Below are 27453 nucleotides of genomic sequence, written 5' to 3'. Positions count from 1 at the left end.
ATTATTTCTCCCGAATTCTTTTCAACTTTTAACATAAATAAATTTCTTTTCATTGTAATATTTCACGGTAATCTTTTGATTACAGTGTCTAGTCTGTATCATTTATTTCTGTATCATAGTCATTTATGCTCCTTCCAATTATTCCCTCTTTCTTTCTTTCTTTCTTTTTTTTTTTGAGACAGAGTTTCGCTCTTGTTGCCCAGGCTGGAGTGCAATGGCGCAGTCTCGGCTCGCCGCAACCTCTGCCTCCCAGGTTCAAGCCATTCTCCTGCCTTAGCCCCCCGAGTAGCTGGGATTACAGGCATGCGCCACCACGCCTGGATAATTTTTTGTATTTTTAGTAGAGACGGGGTTTCTCCATGTTGGTCAGGCTGGTCTTGAACTTCCGACCTCAGGTAATCTGCCCGCCTCAGCCTCCCAAAGTACTGAGATTACAGGCGTGAGCCACCGTGCCCGGCCAATTATGCCTTATTTTTATGATTTTTTTTTCTTCTAATACTCTGCTGGTTTCACCAGCTCACCAGTTTTTATCTCTTTCTGTTGCTTTGCCGTCTTGTCCATGAGTTCTTGCATTTTTGCTTTCTGGCCTTCATTTTGAGTGGCAATTACTTACTAATTTTTTAAGTCCATGAATAGCTTCCTCTCCTTGTTATTTCTCTTCATTTAATCAATGAAATTTCATGTTTCACTTATATATTTTTCTGTCAGAACAGAGCTTTATTATGCAGGCAATCCCTGCAACACACAGTAGTACATGAAAATAGTTGGGACAAGAAGGCTTTTCTTTCTTTTTTTTTCTTTTTTTCTTTCTTTTTTTTTTTTTTGAGATAGGATCTTGCTCCATTGCCCAGGTTTGGAGTGCAGTGGTGTGATCTCGGCTCACCACAGCCTCCCTCCTGGGCTCAAGCGATCTTCCCATCTCAGCCTCCTGAGTAGCTGGTACTATAGGCATGTGACACCACACTTAGCTAACTTTTAAAAAATTTTTGGTAGAGACAAAGTCTCTCTATGTTGCTCAGGCTGGTCTTGAACTCCTGAACTCAAGTTATCCTTTTGCCTTGGCCTCCCAAAGTGCTGGGATTATAGGCGTGAACAACCGTACCTGGCCAAGAAGTTTTCCTTGTTAATGGAAAGATAGGGTTTGACAAATATTAATAAAAAATAAGCTTATGCTTTATGGGATTTTTATTACTGAGAACTTGTATATGAAAGAGGATTGTAATATATGAAAGCAATGTGAAAGATGTCCTTGTAGGGATGTAAGGATTGTGGCCTTTGGAGAGAACTTACATCAGCACATTCAGTGTGGTTATAGGATAGCTGGGGATCTGTGAGGCCTGAATTCCGAGGTCATACCAACCCAAGTTCCTGCATATATGCCCAGGGAAAGATGCAGTGATATTTATGGATAAGATGGATCCATGAATTCTTGATATCCCTTTTTAAACAAATCTTAACATAAACTTTATAACCACACTTAGCTCATATTTTAGTTATTCACTGAAATGCTTGGGAAAGGAATATGTTACCTCGACACCTACCATGAAAGGAAGTAGACTCATGGATGTGCCAGGTATTCCTCTACAGATATCTCATAGTTTATGTGATCTACTCAACAGCTTAAAAAGCTGTGGACATCTCCAGTTAATGATACGCATGCTCAAGTATTTTGGGGGATGTGTACTGATGTCTGTAATTTACTTTTCTAACTGAAGTTGAAAGCATGATTGATGGCATGGTATGGCTCTAAGAGCATGAAGAAATGAGCGGTGCTGATACAGAGAAGAGAAAGAGATTACTTATGATCATTTTGACTTTTGAAGTCCTATCTATGAGGCTTCATAATTGTGATCAGTGCATTGGTTTCCCAGGGCTGCCATAACAAAGTCCGGCAAACTTGGTGGCTTAAAACAACAGAAATGTATTCTCTCACATTTCTGGAAGCTAGAAGTCCAAAATTAAATTGTCTCTCTGAGGGAGAGTCTGTTCCATGCCTGTCTCCAAACGTTCAGTGGTTGCCAGCAACCCTTGGCATCCCCTGGCTTGTAGATGCATCACTCTAGTATCTACCTCCCTTGTTACATGGTGTTCTTCGCTGTGTGTCTGTGTCTCTGTTCTTTATTCTTATAAGATGTTAGTCCTATTGGATAAGCAGTCTATGCTACTTCAGAGTAGATGAACTCAAGATGATGTTACACAAGAAGCCAAAATGGAGCAAGTGGCTAATAAAGAGACCCATCAGGACAGTGCCACTTGACCTTATTAAAACAATCCATTTGAGTTGCTACACTTGAACAGTCTCCAGAAATCTCCTATTTGAAGTCGACTTCTAGCATCCAGACTTACTATGTATGATAAGAGACCAAAATTTAGCGTGTTGGAGTTTATGCAACTCAAGTATCGGATGCCCAAGTAGGGGATCCAGTGCTGGATACCCACTTTGGAGGTTTTGTATATGACTCAAACTTGGACAACTCCCTGGGGAATTTCACAAGAAGATTGCTTGGAAGGTAGTTTTTTGGATTTCAAAATAGTAATAGGAGAATGGTCTTAACAGCATTTCCACTGAGAGTGGCTCTCTTTGATACTGTTCCCATTATCCTGAAAGGGGTCCTGGCCAGGAGCACTTTATATTGGACATTCAAGTTAGAATAACCCAACCTTTTAACTAAGCAAGTCAATCAGGCAGCTTTGAGAAAAAGACAGGGTAGAGAGAAATCATCCAGCTGTTGTGACTGACTCCTCCATTTTTACCTTCTGGAATTAAATATACTAAGCCCTTAATCTGGGACTATTGTAAATGCCATGAAATCAACAACTACATAGCAATTGCTTTCACTTCTACAATTTTCCTCAGTACTTTATAATGAAAAGCTTTAAGCATACAGCAAAGTTGGAAGAATTTTTGAGTGACTATCACCTAGGTTCTGCCATTAACATTTCAGTATACTTGCTTTCTCATATATCTATCCATTGATTCAACCCTCTATTCACCTATCAACCCATCTTATTTTTATGTACTTCAAAGTAAATTACAGATATCAGTACACATCCCCCAAAATACTTGAGCATGCGTATCATTAGCTGGAGATGTCCACAGCTTTTTAAGACTGTCTCTCCCCACCCCCCCAAAAAAATTGTTCAACATGAATGTAAAATATACAAAAAGCTCATAAGATGCCAAAAAGGTATAGAAAAGTGGGCAAAGGACATAAATAGTTCACAGAAAAATAGGCACAGTTATGATTTATAGAAAAGGATGCCTTTTTTTTTTTTTTTTTTTTGAGCCAGAGTCTCGCTCTGTTGCCCAGGCTGGAGTGCAGTGGTGCGATCTCGGCTCATTGCAAGCTCCACCTCCCGGGTTCGGGCCATTCTCCTGCCTCAGCCTCTTGAGTAGCTGGGACTACAGGTGCCTGTAACCATACCCAGCTAATTTTTTGTATTTTTGGTAGAGACGGGGTTTCACCGTGTTAGCCAGGATGGTCTCGATCTCCTGACCTCTTGATCTGCCTGCCTCAGCCTCCCAAAGTGCTGGGATTACAGGCGTGAGCCACCACTCCCGGCCCAGAAAAGGATGGCTTTTTAATGCCTCTTTAAAGAAAGGGGCAGATGGAGGACAGAGTTGAAAGAATATTATATATTATTATTATTGGTAGAAAGGATATTTTATGGTTGAATTATATAAATATATTGCCTAGTCAAAAATAAATAATTTTATCTAAGAAGACTAGAGGAGGAAGAGAACTTGACAGAAGTTTGGTGAAATCCTACAAAGGCAGATCAAAGGCTTGAGAATCAACCTTATGAGGAGTGAGGAGTCTGTGTTATTCGAGTCAGAAAAGGGAAAGTTGAGAGCTAACAAAATAGAACTTCGATATACAAGGTAAGTGCTAGCCATGTGCCATCTTCCCTGAAAACAGAAGGCAGAAGAGATAAAATAAGAATGATTGAGCTTGAATATTTATTTAATACTGTAAATGTGGAACTAAGTTAGCAAAAGAATATATAGGACTTGCCTTCTCTGAATCCAGCCACTTCTCCTTACTCTGTGGGGTGTTTGACAACACCTATTGCCATGAAATATAGAACTCCAAGTTCACTTGTTTTAATACCCTGCACTGACTTTTGTCGGAGTCCAGTTGCTTTAGAACAGAGTACAAAGCCCTTCAAAATCTGCACCTGCCTGTCTTTTAACCTAGGGGTATTGACAGGCTCTTTTCGCTTTCTTCTTTTCACACAATGCAGACTCACTTTGGGCTGGCATAACTTCCCGTTTTCAAAACCTACGGTGCATTTTCTTGTCTCTGTGCCTTCGCTGATGCTGGTCTCTCTCCCTAGAATATCCTTCTACTTATCTTCCTAGAGAGTCCTCCTCACTCTCGAGACCCAGCAAGGAACACCTCTGTGAAACATTTTTGGAAACCTTCCTAATTGCCACATAATTTGTTGTGCCCTCCTACGCCTTCCCATGCCATCTGCCCATATCTCTGTACTATTGGAATAGAGGCTTGGTACTCCATTAAATTTTCACAGATGTCAGGTGTTAATTATTTTCTTATCTTTAGAAATCAATATGGTGGCCCACAGCTAGCATAGTACCTGGCCTCAAGTTATGGCGACTGCATGAAGAATGAGGTGTAAGCAACATGGTTGGGAATGAGAAAATCCAGACTCTTATTCTGTGCTTATGTATTTCAAACACATTCAGAAAATAAAATGATTACTAGTCTGTTCTCCTATGTTTACATCTTCAGAGACAGGATCCAAGGCAATCTCTGGAGTGTACTGAATAGATCCTAAGTACATAAGAATATATTCAATTTCAAAAGATGCACAATGGCCCTGCTAGCAATTGTATAATAACTGCAGAGTGCAGAATATTAATGTGAAAAAGCATGCTTTGAAAATGAAGCACCATCAATTCTCCATCATACTTAAAGATGACAATTTGAGCATGTATTCCTGATTACACATGTATTTAAAACTTCCAAACTTAATTTGCTACTCATTTATTGTAGCATTTTGGTTTATTTCCTCAAGAAGAAAAAACCCACAAATGTTTCTACTTTGACCACATCAACAGTGACTTCCACATCTCCAATCATAAAATACATAGGAATAGGACCTCTTTACGAAGGCTTGGTTTTGGAACAGGATCTTCTTTTTTTTAGGAAAAAAATGCCAGAAAAATATTTTCTAATTTATGCTTCATCAAAAATTTTCTATTATCAAATTTAATCTCGGGTTTATATTTTATATCCAAAGACTTTTTCAAACATGTGAGTCCTTATGAAACCATTTCTTTTACTGTAATTGGGAATTATCAGGAAATTGAATCAACCAGAAATATCTATGCCTTCTTGCATTCCCATTTCATATCGAATCTATGTAAGTTGAATGAAACTCCTCTGAAGTTAGGCCAAGCTGGGATGAAGTTCCAGTCCAGTCATAACTGTTGGACCTGCAGCAAGTACTCATCCTTGCCAAACCTTTGTTTTCTCACCTATAAAAGAGGAGTAACAATGATGTGCCCTACAGAGTTCTGAATTACGAATAACATGGAAATTGGTAGCATACAGTACCTGGCACATAATAGGTTCTCAGTAAGTTTCATTTATTTATATCATGGTTCCATCTGCCAATTAACATTTTCTTCGTCCTATTGCTGTTTCTTTAGTCTGGATCACCCTTATACATTCCTACCCTTACCTGACCAGGCAAACTCATCTGGGAACTTTTACGCTAGTGTTAACTCCCCTAAGAAAACTTCCTGATTCCCTCCCACCTTTCCAGGCCAGGTAGTCACCCTTGCATGTTTCCCTTAACATTCTGGGGTTACTGCTGTCATTGCCCCTCTTACACTGCATCAAGATGGTTATTTACTTATCTGTCTCCCCTACTTTGGTGTAAGTTTCTTGTAAAGAGAGCTGGGGTCTTGATCTGTGTTATTTTTGTAGCTTTATTTCTAGCACCATATCTGCATTTAGAAGGGAAATAAATATAAGGGATCCTAAAATACTTTAGTCCAGACAATTAAAATTAAAAGACACTATAGGTGTTAAAGAGATACCTGCAGACCCATGTTCATTATAACATTATTCACAATAGCCAAGCCACATGCTATAGTTTCAATGTTTAAAATGTGTATGTTGAAATGTAATCGCCAATGTGATAGTCGCCTGTAGTCCCAGCTACTCAGGAGGCTAAGGCAGGAGAATAGTGTGAACCCGGGAGGTGGAGCTTACAGTGAGCCAAGACCACGCCACTGCACTCCAGCCTGGGCGACAGAGCGAGACTCCATCTCAAAAAAAAAAGAAAAAAAGAGGTGAGGCCTTTAAGAGGTGATTAAGAAGTCAAGAGTGCAGAGCTCTCACAAATGGGATTAATGACTTGATAAAAGAGGTGCTAGGGAGCAGTTTTCCTCTCCTTTGCCCTCATGTCCTTTTCATCATGTAAAGACACAGCATTCATTCCCTCTGGAGGATGCAGCAACAAGGCACCATCTTGGAAGCAGAGAGCAGCCATCACCAATGTCTTGATCTTGGACTTGTGGCATTTTATTATAGCAGCAAAAATGGACTAAGAAAACATGGAAGTAACCTAAATGTCCATTGACAGATAAATGGGTAAAGAAAATGTGATATACATATACAATGAAATATTATTCAGGCTTAAAAAATAAGAAAATCCTATGATTTATGAAAACATGAATGAACCTGAAGGACATTATGTTAAGTGAAATAAGGCAGATACAGAAGGCCAAATACTACATCATATCACTAGCTGATGAATATAAAATAGTAAAACTCATAGAAGCAGAGCTCTTTATTCACTCATCTGTCAATGGACATTAGGTTGCTTTTGTGTTGTCTTAGTCCATTTATGCTCCTATAATAAAATATCATGGTCTGGGCAATTTGTAAACAATAGAAATTTATTTTTCAGAGTTCAGGAGGATGGGAAGTCCAAGATCAAGGCACTGGATCCAAGAATAGTGGTTGTTAGTCACTGAGAGAGGAGGGGAAACAGGGAGGTATTGGTTAAAGGGTACAAAGTTTTGTTTATACAAGATGAAATCCTAGAGATCTACTATCCAGCACCGTGCCAATAGTTAATAATACTGTATTTTATACTTAAAAATTTGCTAAAAGACGAGATCTTATGTTAAGTGTTCATGTCACACACACAAATAATTATAAATAAAAATAATGGGAGGACACTTTTGGGGGTAAGGTATAGATTGATGGCATAGATTGTAGTCATGGGCATAGGCTTATCTCCAAATTCATCAAGTTGTATATATTAAATGTGTATAGCTTTTTGTATGTCAGTAATAGCTCAAAAAAACTGAGAGAGAAAATTTCTAACATTCCAAATATATTATATTTTTAGAATCTTGAGGTAGTCATAAACTTTCTCAAAAAAGAAAAGGGTCGTGCTTTTTTGTTAATCCAAAGAACCTCAGATTCTGAGTGTATTGTTTTCATGTAAGTATAATAAAATGGTAACTCTTCCAGAAGCAAGTTCAAGTATAAAATGAACAATGCCCAAAACGTATATCCATGATGTCCAAAGTCTGTAACAATGTCTCAACAAATATACAGATGAATAAATAATGGATGAGAGATCTTTAGTTTTAGGTGAAAGTTTGGGAGAAAGTTTTGAAAAGTTCAGTGATGAGTGTTTCTAAGCTGATTCTGTGTAATTCTCTGATGAATTATGTTTGGGAGTGGAGTAGTACTGATTCCAGAAATGGGGCTGGGAATGTGCAAGAGTTCTCAATATCGCCCCTTTCAAATTTCTCTTCACACACAAATGTTTCACCATTTAAGATTAATTAACAAAATCATCTTTCAAAATGGGAAATACCACTGGGGGATGAAGGGAGAAGTAAAACAATAATTTAAATCCTGTAATAATTAGTGTTACACTTAGCTAAGGTCAGAGTCAATCTTAATAGAGGAGAGAAAATCTGAGGCTGAAAGCTCAGACCTGTACACTTATTCTTTACACTTTTGGTGCAAAATGGTATATCCAGATTTTGTAATTGCCAGAATCTAGAGAGGTGCTTCACTTCAAAAGTCAGGAAAATCTGGCTTTCAAACCAAAGGCATGCAGAAGCCTAAAAGAACTTATATATATATATTTAACAGCAAGTACACAGAGAAAACACTTTTATTTATAATTACTCTGTATTATCTAAGGAAGGAAGATTCTGGTAAATGAAAGATTTGATTTGCCATGAACAAATGAAGTCACTAACTGGCTGTCTTTTATAGACGGTTTTAAGAAATGAATGTGGGGAGCCCCAGCTGGAGGAGTCTGTACCACATCCTATAGTTCTATCTAAAAATGGAGATATAGAAGGAGGAAAGGCTGGAGAAAGGAGATGGAAGTGAAGCAGAGACTCAGCCCCCTGCTGTAATGAAAGACAAGATAATATATTGTCTTCACATGGGGGGGAGGTAAAAGGCTCCGAGCTCTGTGAAATAAACCAACTCCTCCCACCAAGCCTCCATCTATTTCTCATCAATGCTTGATGGAGAGGCTTTTTGTGGGGGGGAATAAGGAGACCCTCTTAGTTCTGAATGAGATAAGACAAAAACTGTCCATAGCTCCCCGCGTCGGTCTCACACAGTAATTTTAGTATTTTGGTTTGGTTTAAACCCCAAAGTGGACAAACCAATTTCACTATCAACAGAGCGAGAAAAAAAAAGACAAACTAACCCCAACCACCATGGGCTGTACAAACCGCAAGGTTTTGCTTTCGGTAACTGGTCAAAAAGAGGGTTAATTTGGGCTAATAATGATTAAACTCTTTAGAAATCTTTGAAATAGAGTTTAACCTGCCATGCTGTCACAATCTAAACTGGAACAGCTATACTGACAGAGTTGTAAATATTTCCCTTTGAAATCACAACAGTCCAGTATAGACTGTCTCTAGTAAAATCCTCCCACCTGGCTGATTAAGTCAGTTGCTATGGTAACAGAGTTAGCCGCAGCAAGTACCAGAAAATCATTTTTCATCCCCAGCATGATGCCTCCCCCTTTCACAAAATAATGCCAACACTCAGACAGGCAAAATAACAGAAAAGAAAAGCCCTAATTGTGGACACTCTAGAAGTCACAGTCTTTCACTTGCTCCACTAATCCATCTCCCCCACATCACCCCATCACCTGATGCTTACCCAGAAAATTGTTTTAATTCATCCTGCCCTGCACCCTATTACAAATCTCCCTTCTCTTTGGACTGGTTTTTATAGTTATAGTGTCATTCTGTAGTCCCCTGCAGATGTTCATAGGCAGCCAGGAGTCAGATCAGTCTCAACATCCTTCCTAAGGTCCCATTCATCCACACTCCAATTACAAACACATTCTGCAGGATCCTTACCTGAGAAGGTAAATGCGCCATCATCCCCTCCAAAGTGACTCTCCTTCCTAAGTTTCTTATTCCAACCCATGATGGGGCTACTTTCCTAAATATCCCTGATTCATAATTCTGGTGTAACTTTACTTCCCCATCCCTTTGGTTCCACAGGTCCCACCAGCTGCTAAGTTATTCAGATACTTCTTTGTCATGTTGCTTGATTTCAATCCTTCCTCTGCCCTCCCTCACAACTTTTCAAATTCAGAAACTGCTTGACCTATACTTTGTGACCAGCCTCTCTGTTGGCATCATACTCTCTCATTTTCCCTCACTCTCTTATTTTAATGTGGAGATTCAAAAATATTTTTCTTTTCTCAATATTTAAAAAGAGAGCATTCCTTGTAGGACAAAACCTGCCCATATTGAGGAAATGAATGGTGAAATAAGCTGCTGTGGGGCAAAAGCTCGGTCTGAAGGGCCTGAAATTAGGTGGAACTGATGCTACAGTAGGGGAGGGGAAGAATTTGTCTGTTACAACAGCAAATGGGGAAGGAAGAGGGAGACAGAAAGATGGGAACTCCAAACCTTTAGTGAAGTGAGCAGAGTCACAAAATGTCTAGTTAAAGTGGGTTTTATTTTTTTTCTTTAGTGTATTTCGTAGGTTTTGAGTGTGTGAATGTGTGGCAACTAGTAAAAGTACTGTGCTTATCACCCGGATTGATATGGGCAAGACTTGGGTAGCCAGTTTTCACTGTTAGGCAGACAAAGGAGTTAAGAAAAACACATGAAGAAGTCAGATATTCTCAAAATCTTAGAAGGGCTCTGGATTCTCATTTGCCACATGTTCAAGTATTTGATGTATGTTTACATAAATCCCCGAGGAATAGAAGACCCCTGCTGATGCCTAGCTTCCCTTTTACTGAATTTATGTAATTTTATAGGCTGCTTTTAATCCTTTCTGGAGTGAGATCATAAAAGTAAATAAATAAAGAATTTTAAAATAATGTGGAAAAGGGTGCTGCTTATAAGTTGTGATTATAACCTTATCAAAACTATTCATTGGGAAAAAATAACAGGAAATATGTCAAAATGATCAACTATGTTTGGTAGTGGGATTATGAGTAATTTTTTTTCAAACATTCTGTAATATGATTAAATTACTTTAGTTTTCAATTTTAAAAAGGTAACTATGAAGGCTATTTAACAACATGAGGAGTTGATCATGATAGAACGTTAAGATTAAAAATTATAACAAAAGTAGTACTTCAGTATGTCTGCAATAATGTAAAATAAAAATGCATGTAGACAGGAGGTGGAAGGGATCTTAAAAGTTGTCACAGTTTGATTTTTTTCTAGGAGGCAGATTCTAAGACAGAGTTGGATTCAGGATGTTTATCAGGAAATACCCTTAGGATCAAGACCTGTAGAAAGAAGAAAGAGGAATCAGGAATGGGCAGAGGGGGGAGTCTAGATGAACTGGCCCATTTAGAGTTGTCCCACATTGGGCCAGAATACCTGGTCTGTATACCCCCAATCAGTGATTGGATGTTGGCCACCGAGGGAGAAGGCGAGCCTGGGAGAGTCAGTTCTCTCCCCCGAGGGGCTGCCAGCTGAAAGGTGTCTCATAACAACACTCTTAGGAGCTAAGGCAACAGGTCCTTCCCTGAAGGTAGATCTGAGTCACACATGTCCATATTCAGGACAAAATTAAAACATTTTGTATAGAATGGTAGGCTAAAATGTCAAATTTTTTTTGTAAAAATCATTTTTAATATTGCTACATCATCTTTTAATAGCTATAAAATGAGGATTTTCAGCTGAGGCAGGTGAATTGCTTGGATCCGGGAGGTGGAGGTTGCAGTGAACTGAGATCATGCTTCTGCACTCCAGCCTGGCAAGAGAGCAAGACTCCGTCGCAAAAAAAAAGAAGATTTTCATAGTATTACTCTCATAGCACTGTTGTGAAGATTAAAAAGATAATAATTGTAAAGCACAATGCTTGACACAAAGTGTACAATATTATTACTGTTCATTGTTTTAACATTTGCCAAGTTATACTACCCTGAGGAGTTAGTGCTCTTCTTATAACTAGTCAGTGCCAAATCACTTTTTTTTTTGCACCTGCCCCTTGTATTTCTGCTTCCTGGCATTGAAAATGATGTAAGGATGTGATGCGGGAATTGTGCTATCTTGTGAACATACAATGACAACCAAGGGGACAATAGGCCAACACTGAGAATGGTGAAGCAAAGGAATAAAGATCTATGATTGGCATCTTGGAGGCACCAAACAACCATGATGCCATCTATACCACTCTAGACTGCTCATTAAATAAATAATAAATATCCTTATGACTTAAGCTACTTTTAGTTGGGCTTTGTTACTTAAAGCTAAAAACATTCCTAACTAATATGTAGGGAAACAGAAATAGATGAAAGATTGGGAGGAAAAAATGCATAAAATTTATAAGCTGGCATGAGCTCTGTAAATTAGTAGAATTATGTGATATGGGAACATAATAAATGTCACTTAATGATAAGGTTACTTCTGACTGTGTCTGTTTCAAGTTTATCCATGATTTAATTTTCTGAATACCTCCCTTCCCATGATACAAAACAAATTAATCCCCACCTTGCCTCTAAGCCGTATAGAGAAGGTGTGTGGGAAAAAGAAAAGATGCTAATGAGATTTTCTGTTTATTGGTATACACCAGTGTGGCCATTAACAACAACGACAACAACAACAACAGCAACAAACCCTTCATTTAGTAAAATGCAGCTGCTAGAACTTTTGTAAAAAGACCTGCATCCTGACAATTCCCAATTGTACCTATAGTAAGTAGTTCCTAAATGTGAGCCATTTATCCTCTTTATTATTCAGCAGCTATGGTGCCTGTGGAGTTGGAAAGACACTTTAATTTCCATTTCTTAGGAAAGCTGTATGGACATAACACACCTGATGACTGGTATAGCTCACAGGGGGAAGACATTTAGGAACCACGGGCAAAAGCCACTTTCCAGAATATTCCCAATAAATGTGAAGTGGAGAAAAGAGTAGACTTTAGTGCATCCCAAATTTTTATTCTTCACCCTCACTGTCTAAGTGATGCTGCTTATCCAAGGTAAATTTCAAATTTTTATATTGTCCACCTCATATATTTAAAAAGCTACAGAAATAATTTCCTGAATTATTTTTGAAGAGTTTCAAGAACTGTCAAGTTTTGAATTGGAACACTTTGAAAAATGAGACTGTCTGAGTTGGCTTTTAAGAATAAGGTGAATCTGTTCCAAAAGAGATGGATAAAATTATCTACACCCAGGTCTATTGATCACGGGCACTAATACACATAGGGAAGATGGCAATTATTTAGCAAGATATTTCCCCAGATTGGTGGCACATTTTTTATTTACTTATACCCTAAATCCTGTTCTGTTATGGCTCTTAACTTTAAATGGATGACTGCAAGTGTGTCCCAGTGAGATGATTTCTCAGTTCATGGTTGAATTCCACAGGACTAACAGAAAAGCTCCCTGCCATTCTCTGCTGGAGTTGTGCTTCTCTTCCAGATCGCAACACTTTCCAGTTCTAACACACTGGTATATCCTTCCAGACCTGTCTCTTGGCTGCTCACAAGCTTGAGCATTTATCTTTGACCCATCAAAAGTCATGCAAAAGCCCATGCATATAATGCCTGTGTAGCCTGACTCTACTCTCAGGATCTGTTTGCTGCTTTATCACAGCACATTAGGTGAGTCCTGAACTGTGAGGACAGGCACTGAAGCAGCTGGCAAGTCAGGTGCCACAAAGCCTCCATCAGGACCAAGTGCTTATATGCCCAACCAGCTCTCACTTCTTTTGTTCATGCTTCCCTCAAGCCCTCTGCTCATCAGAAATGACTCAGAAATACCCAGTATGAAACACAAGTTAAGCAAGCAAAGTCCTTAGCTTCAGGGCGCCTACAGGGCCCTAAATCAGACTAAGTGATCAGAGGTCACAAAAAGGCCGACATAGCACAATCATGAAACTCTGAACAGATGCATCAAATGTATAATGGACTTTTTAACCTCAAGCCAAAGAAATTGGCATAGAAAGAACCTATTTTAATGGATGAGAAAAAGAACTACTTGGCAGAGAGATTAAATTATTCCCTCTTATTCATACATTGCATGACTTGGTAGCAGAAACAAAGCTATTGAAAATTTTCTCCTAGATTAGAGACTATTCCTAGAGTTATCTTTTTAGTCTAAATAAGGGTAACACAATGTTGGGCAGTGTTTTCCAAAATGTAGGATGAAAGCCCTTTTGCCCAGAATTACCAGGAGAGCGCTTGTTTAAAACCCAATTGTTCTGACACCATCCTAGACCTTAATCAGAATCTCTGGGGGATAGGAATGCTAGGAGTGTGTATTTTAACCAGACCCCAGATGATTGTTATGTGTCCTCAAATTTGAGACCTATAGATATAGGGAAATGAAATTTTACTAACATCATCTCCGTTTCCCAAATGTGCCTAGAGCCCTGAGGCTCTTGTTAAATAGGGTCCTGGGCCCCTCCTCTGGAGATGCAGTTTCAGTAGGTCTGAGTCAGAGCCCTGGAATCTGTATGTTCCATAAAAGCCCCAGGTGATTGTTATGATGGGCAAGTTTGGGTAATTCTGATACAAGATGATTGCTTAGAGCATATCTCAGTTATACTTCATAAAAATAAAGCTGACATTTATTGAGTCCTTACAACTAAACACTCTGTTGAATGTTTTATGGTGTTAGCTCACCTCAAACAATCTTATGAGGTAGGTAGTTTTATGACCCTTATTTTTTAGAATAGGAAGATAAAACTTTGCAAAAGTAACTCAAGGTCACATATCTGGTAAGTAGTGGAGACAGAATTTGAACTCAAGGCCTAGGAATCTAGGATTCCTGTTCATTCCCATGGGACTATCCTGTGTATCTTTATATATCAGACAACTGTCAGAACTGAGTCACTCTACCTTAGATTTTCTACTGTATTTATACCTGTTGATTTTCATTTTCTTGGTTTTGCAATTTTTTGAAACAAGGCTTAATACTCCAGGTCATAAAGCCTATTCCTCTCTGTTTTACTAAGTGTTTTTCTAATCAAAGCCTTATTTTTCGATTTTTATTAAAAATTTTTTTTTCTGTGTACAATATAATACCAAATTCACTTCTTTGTGGGAACACTGGAAGTTTCTGTACTATTAGCTTCTCCTTCAGTGATCTCGTTGACTGCTTCTATGTCACAGCACAGAACTCAGGATTATGACTGCCAAGGGACTAAAATGGATGCCACAAAATCTCCCGCTTAGCAGCTGGAACAAAAAAGCTTTGATCTTAGGTGTTCCTGATGATTTTTTTAAACTATGTCTATTGTTTGCACATAAACCTGAGTCAGACTGATCTCCTGAGCCATGAACTAATTTTGAAATCTGTTGAAGTTTGTAAAAAAACAATTCTCAGAAATCAACTTTCTGTTGATTTCTGGGACTAATCACAGATCACATTGCCTGGGACTGTGGTACTTCAATGAATGGGTTGTGTCAGGATTAGAGAGGGACATAGAGAGGTCTCGGTGGGAGGAGAAGGGAGTGGGTAAAGGGTGAAAGTTGGTTTTATACCAAATTAATGGACATGATGAGCCATTTTTTTCCATATTCAAATTCAAAGGTAGGAAAAGGAACTTGGTGGCTAAAATTAATGGGCATGCTAAGCCTGATTTGGAGAGTGGTTATCTTCCCGAAGGGTTATTTATTGGTTGGCAGTCCCTAAGCAACCAAGCAATGGATCATGAATAGTCCAAATGGGCAGGAAACACAAGTTAGTAATTGTTCTTAAAAAGTAATTGCATTTTGGTAACCAAATGAAACAGTGTTCTGTTTAACTATTGAACATGCTTAATGTACCACTCAGACCTGAAAGCTTCACAGTCCTCTTTTCTTCTTAAAAAAAAAAAAATTGTAATAGCTTTATTGAGGCATAATCGACAAGGAGTAAAGAGCATATATTTAACGTATACAAGTTCATAAGTTTTGACATATGTATACAACCATGAAACTATGAACAACATCAAGATAGTAAACTATGCATCACCAGCAAAAGTTTCCTCATGATCCCTTGTGGTACCTCCCAGCCCATCCCCTTCACTCCTTGGCAACCACTGATTTGCTGCTGTCTGTTACTACAGATTATTTTGCATTTACTAACATACATAAATGGAATCATAGAGTATGTACTCTTTGTCCAGCTTCTTTCTCTCAACAAAATTATTTTCCAATTCAATCCATTTTGTGTTTATTCATAGTTAATTCCTTTTTATTGTTGAGTAGTATTCCATTGTAAAGATGTACCAAAATTTTTTATCCATCCATCTGTTGATAGACATTTTGGTTTTTTCCAGTTTATGAATAAAGTTGCTATTTGCTTACACGCCATTGTGTAGATATATGCTTTCATTTCTCTTAGGTAAATATCTAGGAGAGTAATGGTGGGGTCCTATGGTGTATGTTTTTACTTTTTAAAAACTGCCAACTGTTTTTTAAAGTGGTGGTATCAGTTTACCTCCCTACAAGCCATGCATGAGAGTTCTAGTTCCTCCACATCCTCACCAACACCTCGTATGGTCAGTTTTTTGTTTTTTTTTTAAATTTTAGCCCTTCTAATAGATGCTCAGTGGCATCTCACTGTAGTTTTAATTTGTGTCAGGGGAAATTCACCCCCGTTATTTCATGTAGGTTCTTTTCTATTTTCCCTAAGTGTCGGCCAGTCTGAGAAATAAAGGGAGAGTACAAAAGAGAAATTTTAAAGCTGGTGTCCAGGGGAGACATCACATGTCAGCAGGTTCCATGACGCCCCCCAAGCCACAAAACCAGCAAGTTTTTATTGTGATTTTCAAAAGGGGAGGGAGTGTACAAATAGGGTGTGGGTCACAGAGATCACATGCTTCACAAGGTAATAAAATATCACAAGGCAAATGGAGGCAGGGTGAGATCACAGGACCACAGGACCAGGGCAAAATTAAAATTGCTAATGAAGTTTCGGGCATGCATTGTCATTGATAACATCTTATCAGGAGACAGGGTTTGAGAGCAGACAACTGGTCTGACCAAAATTTATTAGGTGGGAATTTCCTCATCCTAATAAGCCTGGGAGTGCTACAGGAGACCAGAGCTTATTTCATCCCTTATCTACGACCACAAAAGACAGGCATCCCCAGAGCGACCATTTCAGAGGCCTCCCCTTAGGGATGCATTCTCTTTCTCAGGGATGTTCCTTCCTGAGAAAAAGAATTCAGTGATATTTCTCCTATTTGCTTTTGAAAGGAGAGAAATATGGCTCTGTTCCGCCTGGCCCACAGGCAGCCAGACTTTAAGGTTATCTCCCTTGTTCCCTGAACATTGCTGTTATCCTGTTCTTAAGGTGCCCAGACTTGATATTGTTCAAACACACATGCTCTACAAACAATTTGTGCAGTTAATGCAATCATCACAGGGCCCTGAGGTGACATACATCCTCCTCAGCTTACGAAGATGAAGGAATTAAGATATTAAAGACAGGCATAGGAAATCACAAGGGTATTGACTGGGGAAGTGATAAGTGTCCATGAAATCTTCACAATTTATGTTCAGAGATTGCAGTAAAGACAGGCGTAAGAAATTATAAAAGTATTAATTTGGGGAACTAATAAATGTCCATGAAATCTTCACAATTTATGTTCTTCTGCCATGGCTTCAGCCGGTCCCTCCATTCGGGGTCCCTGACTTCCCACAACATCTTTGCATTTTCCTAATGACTAATGATGTTGAGCATCTTTTCATGTGTTTATTTGTCATCCACATGCCTCCTTTGGTGAAATATTTGTTCAAACTCTTAGCCCAGTTTTTTAGTTGTGTATTTATTCTCTTACTTTTGAGTTTTGAGAGGTCTCTTTTTACATTCTGGATACAGGTTCTTCACCAAGTAGTTTCTCCCAGACTATGGCTTTTATTTTTATCCTCAGAGTTCTTTATGAAGCCTATTAATTAGGGAAAGCAGATCTTCCAGGAGCCTGGGTGTTGCCTGCCCACTGCTGCAGATGCCCAGACCCATGTGAGAAGAGCTAGAGGAAGCTGCAGTGTGGTATCAAGGTCAAGGAGTAGGGTGGGACAGAAGAGGCTATCGGAGGAGAGATAGGAAGGGCATCTGTTAGAAATAGGCACTGGCTGAGAGGCCTTCTCCTGTTATCTTATTTCATTCTTGCACTCACTCCTAAGTATTAGCTATTGTTACCCTGATTCTACAGCAACTTCCCTAAGTTACAGAGCCTGAAAGTAGCAAGATTTAAAATCAAACTATGTAATGGGTGAATCTCACAACCAGTAATGAAGGAAAGTCAGAGTCAAAAGAGTACATAGAAAGTGGTTCCATTTACTTAAATACAAAAGCAGACAAAACTAACCTATGCTGTTAGAAATCAGAGAAGGGAGTAATGACTGAAAGAAGGGACAGTCTCTTGGGCTGCACACTAGATTGCTGATGGTTTCTAGGTTGTAACTGTGTACCAGTGAATGTGGTACAGTGTTTGCAGGTTGATGAACTGCTACTTACGTTATCCATTGACAAATGCAGCAATCCTAGGATCTTCTCAAATGTTACATTTTTAAACACGAGTTTAGTTACTGGCATTTTCCTATTTACATAAAACATGGTGGTTAAGGTGTGTGAAACTTAACTATTTTAAGATACTTCTTTTATAGTGATTAGGCCCTATCTCTAGGCCCTAACAGTTCCATGAGATTTCTTAGGCCTCCAGGTGCTTATTTAAGACAACTTTTCCTTTATTCCAACTCTGAAGAAGAACATCATCCTCATTAACAGCTCATAGGAAATGAAACATATCTAAACTGCAGGGATTATGGTTTAAACAGGAAAAAGAAAGGTTTGTAACTGATCCAGTTAGAAATTATTTGACATCTCAGCCAACATGACATGATGGGACTAACTCAAATGTACATATTACATATGTCTATTGAACAAGCTGCAGACAAAGGTTATGGGCTTTCAGGGGACAAGCTCTCTCAGATAACCCTTGCAGTGTCTGAACAGAATGTATACTAACCAGAAAGGAAGACTGATTAATCCTTTTAGGCAGGTGACTATTCCCAACTATACATGATTTGTAACATAATCCAGAAATGTTTATTCCCAGTCTGAATTTATTTTTCCTACCTTCCTCTGTTTTGCTCTTATGAGTAATTTCTGCTCTTATGAGTAATTTCTGCTCTTAGAGAATGCTCTTCTCATCCTTTTTCTGATAATCTTTGATATTTCTATGTAGGTGGAAGGATACCTCATGAAAGTTATATTTTAATGGCAGTTGTTTTACTTGTCCTAGATGTGGAAATTTGTGTTCCCCAGGTAGGATGGTCTGTCTCAAGATACAGCCAGATGTGACCCAGTGTGGAGAATGAAGCCCATCTGTGAAGAGCCAGAACTTGGGTCCAAAGAGCTGTACAATGCGGTAGGCAGGTCTGGGGAAAGGGGCTTCCCACACCCTCACTCAACCTGAAGTCTAACAGGCTTCTAAAGGCCAGCCATGTCATGCTGTCCTTATATACTTTTACATTTATTTAATAAACATCTATAAAGAGCTTACTGTGTGCAAGGCACCATTCTAATCACTTTACAAAGACTCACCCATGGAATTCTCATGATAACCCCTTGAGGGTAATGCTCTTATGATCTCTACCATACAGAGGACGGGAACAAAGGCATTTGCTCAAAGTCAGCCAGCCAGGAAGTAGTAGAGCCAGGCTAGGAGGTAGGTTCCTGAGTCCACTCTCTTCTTTATCCTCATCCTGTGCTGTTTCCAAGAAAAGCCTAACATGAGATAATGGGCTATGTCATGTCAGTGAAGAGTCAGACAGGAGCAAGTGGCACTCAGAAGTCCAGGCTAAACGGGGCATAAAGAAAGTCTAAGGAAAGGTGGCCAGGCGTGGTGGCTCATGTCTGTAATCCCAGTACGTTGGCAGGCCGAGGCAGGCAGATCACCTGAGGTCAGGAGTTTGAGACCAGCCGGGCCAACATGGTGAAACCCTGTGTCTACCAAAAATACAAAAATTAGCTGGGTGTGGTGGCGGGCGCCTGTAATCCCAGCTACTCAGGGGGACTGAGGCAGGAGAATTGCTGGAACCCAGTACGCGGAGGTTGCAGTGAGCCGAGATTACGCTACTGTACTCCAGCCTGGGCAAGAAGAATGAAACAAGGAAAGGAAAGGAAAGGGAAAGGAGAAGGAAGAAAGGAAGAAAGAAAGAAAGTCCAAGTAAAGGTAGGAACAGCACTTAGGCTATCAGGGTCAGAATAGCCTGGGGTCGGGAAGGAGGCATATTCAAAGGATCATTCTTGTTTCTAATTTGTCATAAAATATGCATATGGCTAAACATACTTTTTTGATTAAAAAATCCAGTCATTCACTCATTTACTCATTTATTCACTCATGTGCTCATCATTTATCCGTCAGTCATCCAACAAACATTTACTGAGTATGTCTTATGCGTCAAGAACTTTGCTGAATGCCAGGGGAGAAAATAATAAACCATAGACCATACACTACAAAATTAAGATTTAATAATATCCCTAACTGAAAGTACAAATTCCTTCTGAGAAGCCCAGTGAATAATTTACATTCAAATTTGTTTAAAAATGAACGAATGCTAAATTGTAAGTTAGAAAGGAATAAGTTTGTCCATGATCTAGTAGTAATGCACATTCAGTGTGGATCTTAACCATTTTAATCAAATAAGTCAATGTTTCCCTATTGCTAAACTGATATTAAAAATAAAAAATAACAGGAGATGAAAATATAAATTTTGACTTCAAATTCCTTAAAAAGAAAAAAAAAAACTATAGGTACTATTTGAACCATACATTTAAACTCCAAATCAACATTATTGCTTAAGCAATTGTTCTTTTATGAAAAAGGATACATTGATTTTTATTTCATTAGTAGGGTATAGCTTTTTAATAGACAAGGTAAATAAATAGGCAATTTAAATCAAGGTATCCATTAAATAAATTGGGTAAATTTGGATTTACTTTAGATTTGTGGTTCTCAAATATTTTGGTCACAACACCATTTTACAACTCTTAAAAATCATTGAGGACTCTAAAGAGCTTTCATTTCTGTGGATTATATTTATCAGCAGTTATGATATCAGAAATAAAACTGAATTTTAAAAATATTTGATTGATTCAAAATAACAATAAGCCAATTGCATGTTGACATAATTAACATATTTATGACAAATGTGTTTTCTAAAACAAAAACATTTAGTGATAAGCGTGGCATTGTTTTACATCTTTGCACGTCTCTTTACTGTCAGCTGGATTCTCATGTTTGTTTTTGCTTTCAATCTGTTGCAATATGCTATTTGGGTTGAAAAAATTCAAACTTCATAGAGACATATACTTGAAAAGGACAGAAGCATTTAAGTAGCCTTTTATAACTGTGGATAGCCTTCTTTGACATAACATCAAATTTCAACAGGCAGTAGTTTCTGAAAGGTAAGCTTCATTGTGGGATGTGAAATGATTAGCAATGAACTTTTGGTACTCTGTAACATTAAAATCCACTGGTCTATCTTGCACTTTGAATAGATCTTTACCCATGTATATTTTTTACAAGATTACATATTGGTAAATATAAATTTGAATATTGATATCAAAAAGTAAATGATACTTAAAAAAATCACATTTTTGGCTGGGCACAGTGGCTCACACCTGCAATCCCAGAACTTTGGGAGGCTGAGGCAGGCAGATCATTTGAGTTCGAGACAGCCAGGCCAACATGGTGAAAACCTGTCTCTACTAAAAATATAAAATTAGCCGGGTGTGGTGGTGGGCGCCTATAATCCCAGCTACTGGGGAGGCTGAGGCAGGAGAACTGCTTGAACCTGGGAGGTGGAGGTTGCAGTGAGCTGAGATCACTCCACTGCACTCCAGCCTGGGTAACAAAGCAAGACTCTGTCTCAAAAAAAAAAAAATAAATAAATCACATTTATGAATACCTATAAATCTCATAAAAATGTCTTCAAGCATTGTGAAGTGGACAAATTCACAGTGGAAGATAAAAGTTTTCCAAAATTCGAATCTCTTAAAAGTTGAAACTTTATCATTAGCGCAAAACACAAAATCAGCAACATTAACAAAAAATGTTAGTCCTGGCAGTGACAGGCTACTTTGTTAATTTTCCAGAAAATATCTGCCAAAATACGCAACTGAATAACCATAGTTTGTATTTTCCTTGTTCATTCAAGTAAAAATGGTGTTCTGTAAATAAAGCAGCTAGCTCAGCTTGCAACTCAAATTGATTTTCCTGAGACAACCATCTTCCTTCAGGATGCAGCAGAAGTGAAATTCACTGAGTTGCTGTAATATTGGAAAGTGTTCCTGCTGTAACGTCTTTTATTTACTTTTCATCCAGCAGGCATTCAGCAATATTTGATTTTAAAATTGTAAAAGGTCTCTAAGTTATTGGTTATGCTCTTACGGTTAATGCAGTATGACTATTTACCCTAGAAGATGCTTCAGGGAGTTTTCATTTCTAGTTCAAAAATTTGTAACAAATCATTTTTGGCATTTAAAGAGCTCATCAAGTCTACAATTAAAATATTCAATGTTCCTTCTTTAAACTATGAGTCATTGCCCTCAAAATTGACAACAACTTAATTGACACGCTATATCATCTGAAATTTTTGTTTTTCATAAGACCCACTATGGCAAATTATTAACATCTAAAAAGTGAGGGAAACTCACAAATGATGATACTTTTCATCATTTGTTTGTTTCATGTAAAGTTTTGCATGATTTCTTTAGAAAGTCAGAATTCTCTGTTACGTCAGTTTTCACATTTTTCAGTATCTTTAGACATAGATGGTACAACTATGGGTTGAGAAAGCAAGTCTTCTAATCTCCCCTTTGTAGACCAATAATCTTTCCTTAAATACAAGAAAAATATACTACAATTTAAAAATTCTGTATTAAAATATTACTGGACTGTAAAGTAAGTTTTAGATATAATTTAAAACATAAAAGTTTTCATAAGATTTAAAAATTATTATAAAATTGCATATATAATATGATCCCATTTATACAAAATTATGTGTGTGTATATATAAACATAGAAAATTTATGTTAGAATGTTCACTGACAAGTTCATGGTGATAATCTCTGAGTGGTGGGAATTTAGCCATTTTTGCTTTTTTCCTTTATACCTTGGGTATTGCCTAGGTTTTCACATGTATTATTTAGAGCATTTTAAAAGACATTTTCCTTGTTTGTTGCAGAGAGGGAAGCCTGTTCCCTGCGGTGAGCAGTCATTGTGCAAATACCTTGGGGGATGTTATAACTGCCTTAATGCATGCCGCCTTGTGATGTGATATGGTCAGGATGAGTGCGACTAGTCAGATGATTTGATAAGTTTGTGTGGAAGTGATTTGGGAGAGAAAATTGTCCATGCTAATCAGAGTCTGCAAACGTGGATGTGAATATGCCAAAACATGAATACTCTAATTTAACTTACTAAGAGAACTATAACTGTCATAGCCCACTGGATTATCAACTCATTGTCTTCCAAATCACAGAACTGATCAGAGAAAACAAACTTTAGAGTTATAGAATGCCAGAATTGGAAAAGAACTTAGAGATCGTCTGGCTTACTCCTATCATATTACAGATGAGAAAACTGGGCCCCAGGAAGAAGAAGTATGTCTTCCAGGTTGCATGGAAATTTAAAACTCTCTCTCCCCGTGTGTGTGTGTGTGTGTGTGTGTGTGTGTGTGTGTGTGTGTGTGTGTATGTCTACGTATGTGTGTGTGTGTGTGGTGAGGAGCAGCATCATTTGGGAGGCCTGACACCAAGTCCACATTGGAGCCATGATTTATCAGCCTTGGAGAAACAGTGACCCACCCCTTACTCTCCATGTCTCCCTTATCGACATCTCCAAAATGTTCTGTAAGCTTCTTGCCACAGTTTCCAAGATAGCTGCTTATCCTGGTTTAATTACATTTTACTATATAAGTTTCCTGTTTCCTTCAGAGGGGCCACTTCATTCTCACATATGCTATCTAAACCTTAAGGCAGATGGAACAGCAGTGTAGGCTGTGTTCATGTTTATTAGTATCAACTGCAGACTAAATCTTATGTGCAGACTCCAGGGATCAGTCTCTGTTAAATGCATTGTCTATTCTTTTAGTGTAGTTACTGTAAGGATCATAAGACAGAGCAGCAGTAGCCTGGGGACTGTAAGCAATGGACTGGGAGAAAATAAAGGTTGACACTCAAAAGTCTATTGAAGGTACATTCATTGCCCCCAAAATTGCTTAAACCTACAAAATGTAAAGCCAGGTTCAACTGAATGTGGCTGCTTAGCAATCTCAAAATCATTTTGGAAACAGTTGGGGTACACATTAGGATTCTTCAGAGAAACAGAACTACTAGAGGGGTGGAGAGAAGAGGAGAGAGAGAGAGACTGCACGCCTGGCTTTTTCACATTCTTGTATTTGCTCCCCAGTCTGTCCTCAGCCCTGACCATCAAAATTCTACTTCCTGACAAAGCAGCTCAAATACCAAATCCATCCAAAATCTTTACAAATGTTCAAATCTAAAATAACATGTTATTCGTCTGTGTTTCCCACAAGAATAGGTTTCTTAATGATTCTACAAAACAAAAGTGAAAAACATTCTCCCTTATACCTAGACCTTTTAAAATGCATTCTTCTGGATGTGAGCATCTTGAGGACAGGGAGCATCCCTACATCTTCACAGCACAGGCACTCACATATTCAATTCATTGCAGAGCTAGAGAAACAGGGAAGTAGAACAATTTCTCAAGGTCACCCCACAGGACAAGAATACTTAGAGATAAGGCAAAGTCTTGTTGTAATTATCCATCCCCCACCTACTCCTGCACTCTGCCATCTGGGGTCACCTCATCCCCACCTGTACATCCAGGCTGCATGATTCTGGCCTTAGCTGAATGAATATAAGGGGTGCAAAATCAATTTATTAGCTCAGCCTGAGTTCAGCTAACTTTGCTCTTGCCTTGGACTCATAAGTCCAGACCTTGAAGGGCTAGGTTTTCTGTCCTTCAGCACACGCCCTCATAGCTGAGGTGAAACAATTATGAGCTTATAAGAGTTTCACAAGACCACGGCTTTGGGTAGAGACTGAAGCTGTGGGCTCAGGAGTCAAGAGATCTGGATATGAGTTCTAAATGTTACTCCCACCAGCTAAGGAACTTGGTTAATTATGTGACTTCCCCTAGCATCTATTTCCCCATCTGCAAAGTAAGAATTATTAATAAATGCAGTTTGTAAGTTTTAGTGAGGAAGACAGGAGATGCAGTTTGTGAAAGCGCTTTACAACATTGCTACAGATCTCAGTTATTCTTGAGAACAGGTCCCCCATGGACTTCTCACTCCAGCCCTTCTGTTCCAGAAACACTTTAAATGAGGGGCCTGGTCTCAATACACCAACCTTCAACTAGGGCCAGATTAAGATCTTTATATAAACTAATGTAAGTGTAAGGAATTATAACACAACATTCTTATATTTCCTAGGACAATAGCTTTGAGGATATTTTTGAAACAGAACATTCTTTCAATAGGATACTCAAGGCCCCTGTTTTGCTGCCCCAAGGACATTGTGGGATCAGCCTAGTGGTGAGCCAGCATGGCCTTCTTCTGGCTTTAATGACCTGAGGCCTGGCTTTCTCCTGACTGGATCAGCTGAAGCCCCCATCCCTGATTACCCTGGTCTGACTCACTTGTTCTAGAAATGATGAGGTAGGGGAAAAGATCAGCAAATGGCATGGTCTAGATGGAAAGACAGTTCTTACCTTGACATCAGTCATTTGAGACAGGGCAAGCCAGCCAGGTGAGATGAGGGCAGATGGCTCATACTTAGAGTAACTCTGGTTGAGTGAGGCAGAACTGTTTTCTCTAGGTGAGATCTGAGAGTTGGGTATGCATCTTCTGTGCCAGAAGGCACGATCAGCTATTCCAATTCAGAAAAGTTATGCTTTGCTACTTACCCTTCCTCTCCTCTCTTGCCTCATTTCTCTTGACTGGAGCATTTTAGCAGATGGGAACACTGGATCCTCCATGTACCTGGCCTTACTGCCTTTACAGAGCTCCACCAATCCCTTCACTCCTACGGCCTTAACTCCTCTTACCCATTGATATAGTTTGGATCTGTGTCTCCACCCAAATTTCACCTTGAATTGTAATAATCGCCACTGTCAAAGCCAGGACCACGTGGAGATAATTGAATCATGGTGGAAGTTCTTCCTGTGCTATTCTTGTGATAGTGAGTCCTCATGAGATACGATAGTTTTATAAGGGGCCTCCCCCTTCGCTCGACACTCATTCTCTCTCCTGCCACCCTGTGAGGAGGTGCCTTCTGCCATGGTTGTAAGTTTCCTGAGGCCTCCTCAGCCATGTGGAACTTTATAAATTACCCACTCTCAGGTATGCCCTTATAGCAGCGTGAGAACAGATTAATATATCCATTTATACCCAGTCTGAAAGAGCTTTCAGATAACCTTGCCTCAAGGTAAAGCTAACCTTTATAACTTAAGCTTCAGTTCCTCTTCCAGGAATCCTGTTATGATTCCTTAATATGGAGTGAGGGATTCTGTCTCTACCTCTCATATCACTTTTGCATATTTCTAATGTAGCATTTATTATGATGCACCATAATTGCTGGTCTATTTATTTGCATGCCTAATTACACTAAGAACTTTTTCATTAAAATAAAAAATTCCATTACACTGAGGGATGGAACTATTACCCCAGAGTAGGCTCAGAGGACATCAGGAATTCTAAGTCACCAAAGAGATCAAATTGATGGGTGACAATACAGACATATATAAACAAGCTCTTCCAAATACTTCATATTACTCAGGTGCTTGCCAATGCTGGAGAAAGGGAAATCCATATTATCTGTGGGTCTTGACTTCATGTAGATAGGGGGTTCATCAGCTTGGCAAAGTGCCAAATGCTAAAAGAAATCAGCCTATGGACTATGATTTAGAAATAAATTATGTAGATAGTCATTGCTTTCTTATTTTCTTTTCACTTGCCTGCCATGCTGTGATTTAGCATTTATGAGCTCTGTAGTGAATCAGTGTTTTAAGAAAATAGAAGATCCTTTTTCTCTTGACTCTAAGGTTACATAGAAATTTGTTATGCAATAAAAACAACATTAACATTCTCTGAAAATATTCCCTTGGAACATACCTTCTAGGGCTCTCCAAAAGCTCCAAAGAAGGGTTTCAAAATTTTTCCTTTAAAGAACAACTTGAGTCTAGCACCTCTCAGAGGAAATGCCAGCCTCAATTTTTCTTGGCTTAATTTCATTTCAAAAATAGTACACTTTCTTCTTCCTCCTCTCAAGCTCTGCTCCCTAGTCCTAGGAATAAAAGGAGTCACAGCAAAGCAGCTGCATTTCATAGATAACAAAGGTAAGAGCAAAAGTAATGATATTGAAGACAAAAGTACATTAGAGAGAAATGACAAAACCAGAGACTAATTCTTTAAAAAATGCTAATAACTAAAACTTTGAAAGTATTGATGAATGAGAGGAGAGAGAGAGAGAGAGCAGGTAAACAGTAGAAATAAAAAAATGGCTTTAACTGCATATATAGAAAGAATACCAAAAATAAAACAATGTGAACAAATTTTTTGCCAATAAATTAGAAAAGTTAGATTAAATTAACCATTTTCTAGGTAACATGTTAGCAAAAATGATTCAAAGAAAAAATCACAGAACCAAATAGACTTAAAAATATTAAAGATAATCTATAAAGGAATTTTAAAAACTGCTCTTGGGTTCGGAGAAGAGGGCTGAAACAGTTTTACAAGTGAGATCTACCAACTGTTAATGGAGCAGATTCCTGTCATGTAGGAATTATACCTTAGATTCTTATGCTGGAATGTCATAGATATGTGTTTCTCACCTTCATTGGGCCTCATCTTCCATCTATCAAGGTATAAGTTTATCCATGTATAAGGCTGGCTTATACATTCTGTCCTAGAA

The 27453-nt window shown here is 38.5% G+C and overlaps 1 protein-coding gene across 2 annotated transcripts in view; it reads right to left on the bottom strand.

The window, feature by feature from the left end:
• The window catches only part of MRAP2 (melanocortin 2 receptor accessory protein 2), a 161505-nt gene that overhangs the window by 132592 nt on the left and 1460 nt on the right, over positions 1-27453 (bottom strand). Inside the window, exons 1-4 of one of the 2 annotated variants that reach the window (XM_063813250.1) lie at positions 26655-26826; positions 25253-25410; positions 24115-24213; positions 19054-19219 (exon numbers count right to left, since the gene is read on the bottom strand). The gene's annotated coding sequence lies outside the window, so the exon portion shown is untranslated. Of the gene's footprint in view, positions 1-19053; positions 19220-24108; positions 24214-25252; positions 25411-26654; positions 26857-27453 lie in introns of those variants that run through there. The other variant, XM_063813249.1, reaches the window with a different exon arrangement.

The sequence above is a fragment of the Pan troglodytes genome, chromosome 5 (genome assembly GCF_028858775.2).
Source record: "Pan troglodytes isolate AG18354 chromosome 5, NHGRI_mPanTro3-v2.0_pri, whole genome shotgun sequence".
Classification (NCBI taxonomy): domain Eukaryota; kingdom Metazoa; phylum Chordata; class Mammalia; order Primates; family Hominidae; genus Pan; species Pan troglodytes.
This window is presented reverse-complemented; position numbering and strand designations above follow the sequence as displayed.